This window comes from Saccopteryx bilineata, chromosome 2 (genome assembly GCF_036850765.1).
Source record: "Saccopteryx bilineata isolate mSacBil1 chromosome 2, mSacBil1_pri_phased_curated, whole genome shotgun sequence".
Taxonomy (NCBI): domain Eukaryota; kingdom Metazoa; phylum Chordata; class Mammalia; order Chiroptera; family Emballonuridae; genus Saccopteryx; species Saccopteryx bilineata.
The window spans coordinates 86,815,104-86,821,103 of NC_089491.1; positions in this window are offsets into that span (position 1 = coordinate 86,815,104).

Sequence of the window (6,000 nt, forward strand, 5' to 3'; positions counted from 1 at the left end):
ATTTTTCTCTTCACAGCCATTAACCTAGTCTATACCAACTGCATTTCTTACTGAAATTATTATCTTAATCACTAAGAAGTCTTCTTATCTTTAGCTTAGCCCATTTTAACTTATTCTATAAAATATAGCTTGTATGAGCTTTTAAAAATACAGATCTGATTATTTCACTCAGCTGCTTGAAATAATAAAATAGGTTCACATTTTCCTTAGATAATATCCAAACTCCTTGATAGTAACATATTGTTTTAACTTGATGGTTGTGCCCCCATCCTTAATTCTTATTTTGAAGCCCTAATCCCCAATGTGATGGCATTAGGAAGTAAAGGCTTTGGGAAGTAGTTAGGTTTAGATGAAGTCATGAGAGTGGAGTCCCCATGATGGGATTAAAGTTCTCATAAGAGGAAGAGACACCAAAACTGCTTCCTCCTTCTGCCTTGTGGGGATACAGAGAGAAAGTGATTGTTTACCAGGAAGAAGCTACTCACCAGGAACTAAATCTGTCAGCATCTCAATATTGGATTTCTTAGCCTCCAGAACTGTGAGAAAAAAAATCTGTTCCTTAAGCCACTTAATGCATGGTTTAACATCATGGAGGCCTGATATGACTAAGACAATAAGTGGCACCAAAAAGTGGAAATGCTGTTGTAACAAATACCTAAAAAATGTGATGTGGGGCCCTGGCCGGTTGGCTCAGCGGTAGAGCGTTGGCCTGGTGTGCGGGGGACCCGGGTTCGATTCCTGACCAAGGCACATAGGAGAGGCGCCCATTTGCTTCTCCACCCCCCCTCCTTCCTCTCTGTCTCTCTCTTCCCCTCCCACAGCAGGGGCTCCATTGGAGCAAAGATGGCCCGGGCTCTGGGGATGGCTCCTTGGCCTCTGCCCCGGGCACTAGAGTAGCTCTGGTCTCGGCAGAGCGACGGGGCAGATCATCGCCCCCTGGTGGGCAGAGCCTCGCCCTTGGTGGGCGTGCCGGGTGGATCCCGGTCGGGCGCATGCGGGAGTCTGTCTGACTGTCTCTCCCCATTTCCAGCTTCAAAAAAAAAAAAAAATACAAAAAAAAATGTGATGTGGCTATAACTCTAGGTAATATGTAGAGGCTCTAAGAGTGCTGACTGAACATTCCCCCATCCTAAGGCAGGAATTTAGGGACACAAAAGAACTCACCAATATTAAGTGGAAATAGTATGTAAGAGAGCATGCTCAAGCTAGTCCTGCCGGCACCAGTAAATTGCAGAAATCAATGAATCAGATTTCATAGCACCTACCCCTGCTATACTGTCTCTTCTCTCTCGGCTTCATGGGTAGTTCCTTATGTCCAGCTGACCAAGAAAACATATCTTATATTAATTTTTTTAAGTGAGAGGAAAAGAGATAAACTCCCAATTGCGCCTTGACTGGAATCCACCCCGTAACCCCCATCTGGAGCCAATGTTCAAGTCAACTAAGCTATCCTCAGTGTCCCATACTTGAACCAATTGAGCCACTGGCTAAAAGAGAGAGAGAAGGGGGAAAGAGGGACATGTATAGAAGCAGTTGGTCACTTCTCATGTGTGCGCTGACCAGGGATCAAACCATGGATGTCCACATGCTGAGACTGATGCTCTATCCGCTTAATCAACTGACCAGGGTTAGATTCAGTTTTATAGATGATATTACATGCTTTGTTGAAACTCTGCTCAAGTACAACAAAGCATTCTCAGTCCTGAGTGACCCAGAAAGACAATGGGGAAAGGAAACAATCCTAAAGGACAGAACTTTAAGCAGAATACCTGTCTGGCCATTTACTGGAAAAGAAAGATGACCAAAGCACAAATCTACATTGATTTATAGATGATGGCTACAGTTAAGCTAGATAGTAAAGAATTTAGAATAAACATAATGAGAGAATTGGTGACAGACAGGTTTACCATTGCCTGCACAGATTGCAAACACCAACTTCTAAATGGTCTTCCTATTTCCAGTTTTGCATTGTTTCTAGTCTATTCTCTAACATATAAGCTGAAGGAGTTTCTAAAATGTATGATAATTTTACTGCCCTGCTTGAAATTCCAGAAAGGCTTCTCATTTCTCTTAGATAAACTCTAAACTCTTTAATATAGCTTACATATTCTAGTCACTAACCTGGTTCCAGTTTATCTTTCCACTTTCACATCTTATTATTTTGCATGGAAAAGAAAAACCTATATTTTAGTGTTCACTTATGCATGATTATCTTTCTTCCTGTAATCCCCTTACACATACAATGTTTAAATCATTTAAATACCAGCTTAGATATTATTTCCTATGAAAATATTTTTTTACTCCTGTATCTTCCCATCTTCAGATAGATATTCCATATATTAGACTCTATTTCTACATGACTTCCAAGGTTAGCCTAACTCTACTCTTAAAACCTCAAATTTTATTCATGCTTTAGATTCTAATCTCACTTCTCCAGGCAATAAAGAATGATAGAAATATTTATTTCTACAATAACTTCTTGCTGTTTCCTCCTGCCTGGAATTAACTTCTTTCTAGGACAATTCAAACTGGTAAGAACTTCCTTTCAGTGAAGAGTGCTACAAAATAAGACTCATCATTTGGTTTCAAAAAGGCAAGGTAATCATGACATAGTCCAACATCAGAACATTTCACAAAATTGTGTAAGTCAGGGGCATCCACAATCACTTTACTGCACATGTACACTCCCTTTGTAAGTTCATGTGAACATGTGAATATGTATAGATATCAACAATTTTAAAGCTGGGAAGGATCTCAAAAGTCTCAGATTTATTTTTATTTTTTAAATTAACTTATTTTTATTTAGACAATTAAATTTAATAGGGCAACTAACATTGGTCAACTAGAATACATAGATTTAGAGAAAACATCTCCACATCATTTGGACAGTCAATTATGTTGTGTATCTATCACCCAAAGTCAAATCATCCTCTGTCACCCTATATCTGTTTCTCCTTATGCCCCTCCCCCTCCCCCTACTTCCCTCCCTCTCCTCCCTTCCTCTTCCCCTGGTAACCACTGAACTCTTATCTGTGTCCATGAGTCTCAATTTTGTGTCTCACCTATGTGTGAAATTATACAGTTTTATTTTTTTTGATTTACTTATTTTACTCAGTATAATGCTATCAAGGTCCATCCATATTGTCATAAATAATACTATGTCATCATTTCTTATGGCTGAGTAGTATTCTATTGTATATATGTACTGCATCTTCTTCATCTAATCCTCTATTGTGGGGTATTTCGGTTGTTTCCTAAATCAGAAACAAAACAAGACTGCCCACTTTCTCCACTCCTATTCAACATAGTGCTGAAGGTTCTAGCCAGAACAGTCAGACAAAAGAAAGAAATGAAAGGCATTCATATTGGGAAAGAAGAAGTAAAAGTTTCACTTTTTGCCAATGGCATGATTCTGTACATAGAAAACCCCAAAGACTCCATAGAAAGGCTATTAGAAAAAATAAACCAATACAATAAGGTTTCAGGATACAAAATTAATATTCAGAAGTCTATTGCTTTCTTATATGCCAACAATGAAACTTTGAAAAAAGAACTAAAAAAAAAATCCCTTTTACAGTTACAACAACAAAAAATAAAATACCTAGGAATAAATATAACAAAGAATGTAAAGGACCTATATAATGGAAACTACAAAGCATTATTAAAGGAAATTGAAAAAAACACAATGAAATAAAAAAATATTCCTTGTTCTTGGATAGGAAGAATAAATATAGTTAAAATGGCTATATTACCCAAAGCAATATACAAATTTAATGCAATTCATGTAAAAATTCCAATCTTATTTTTTAAAGAAATTGAAAAAAAAATCATCAGGCTTATATGGAACCATAAAAAATCCTGAATAGCCAAAGTAATTCTGAATAAAATAAAAGAAAACAGAACTATTCTTAAATCTCAACAAAATACCTTCCAAGTAGTTGTTCATTTATGCTTTGAAATCTCCAATCTCTGAAAGCTCAATCCCTCAACTAAAGTAACAATTAATTCCATCATTAGATATTTATGACATAGAAGTATAAATTGTATATCAAGTCAAAATTTATTTCCCTATTATTCAACTTAGTTCTACTCACTAAAGGCTTTATTACTTAAATTTAAATCCTCTTAAAATAAGCTTTTCAATATATAAAGGCTATAATTGAGCTTATTCAAGCATTATGGTTTTAATTCTTTTAAATATGTCTTTCTATTCCATACAAAAACAATATCTAGTTGCTCTGGAGAAAGAGAGGGAGAGAGAGAGAGTGGCAGAGAAGAAGAGTGGAGAAGGGCAGGGAGAGACGAAACAAAAGAGTTAAATACTTATTTCAAAGGGAGGATTCAGAATATACCTATGTGCGGAAAAAAAGTCTGAGGTAATACTTGTTTTAATCATCACAATTAAAAGACATTATGACCTATACAATTAAGGATATAGAAAGCTTTTCTAAGAAGTTAGTTAAATAAACAGCTACATATAAGCCTGGTACAGGGAACTGCCTTGTTAGGACTAGGAAACACAATTTATTTTTAAATTAAAAAAAAAAATCTCTTTTTTGTAAGTAAACTTTTCTATTAGTTTTGGTTTTATTCTATAATTTCAGTTACAAGCAATTGTCATTAAATCTCCCTGACACGGAAAACTAATATATTTTAGAAAAGTAAAATCTATCAGCTTTTGTGTATTTCCACCTTTTATTTTAAAAATTTGTTTTGGGTACTTTTTTGCAACAAGTCAAGGCCAAAGCAGATTCCAAGCTTAGTACAAAAGGCCTGTAAATTCATCATAATCCCCAGTTATAAATAACAAAAGCAGCAGTGATTTTGCCGACCAGCACTAGGCACTTGGTACTCAGGAGCATTTTGAGTTTATGAAAATATTCTAGATGCATTTGATTCTAGAAAAATAAGATACGGTGAAACAGATACAAACTGTCCTATGAACAAAAGTATTCAGTAAATGTTAATACCAGTAATCATATTCATTTTATTCTTCTTTCACAAACACTTATCAGAGGTGATGTAAATTAATACAGTTATTATGAGGTAACTGATAGTTAACATAGTTCAGCAATATTATTATGAATCAACTGTTTCCTTGTTATAGCATTAGTCAACAAAAACTTGACACAGTTCATAAAGATCAGGATGACTGTAATGTTTAATGGTGATGTTTAAAGAGCAAACTATGAAATTAATCATTATCAACACATATTTTTCAGCATCAGAATCAGGCAGTGAGATTATATAGCCCTCTAACTTCCTGTATACTACAACTGGCAGAAGAAGAAATTATATTGTTACTGCTGATTCTAAGAAATCTGGGATATTATCAAGAAATTTTTCCAAAATTATTAAATAAAGAAAGATTTCAGGAAAACTTGAAGATTTTTTTTTAAATTTGAGAGAAACAGAAATTACTGTATATAAAATTGACTGAATATTGCCTGACCAGAGGTAGTACAGTTGATAGACTGTTAATCTGAAACACTGAGGTCCCAGATTCAAAACTCTGAGGTCGCCAACTTGACCATAGTCTCACTGACTTGAACGCAGGGTTGCTGGCTTGACTGTGGGATCATATAAACAATCCCATGGTAATTGGCCTGAGCCAAAAGGTCACTGGCTTGAAGCCCAGGGGCACTGGCTTGAGCTAGGTGTCACTGACTCAGTCTGAGCCCCTGGTCATGGCACTTATGAGAAACAATCATTAAACAACCAATGTGACTCAACTATGAGTTGATGCTTCTCATCTTTCTCCTTTTCTCTTTCTCATGCTAAAAGAAATAAATTGATCAAATACACCAGGAGGTATGGACATACAAAAGGGGAGTTGATGGGAGCAATATCTATACCTCAGAAGTAAACTGAATCTTACTCTTATTTATCCATTTTTTATTAATACTGAGCTCACAGCTAAATCAGTTTTGATGTTTTTATATTTGTTGTTAATAGAGAAAACATAATCAGATTGATTATAACCCAATGAAAAAAGTGAGT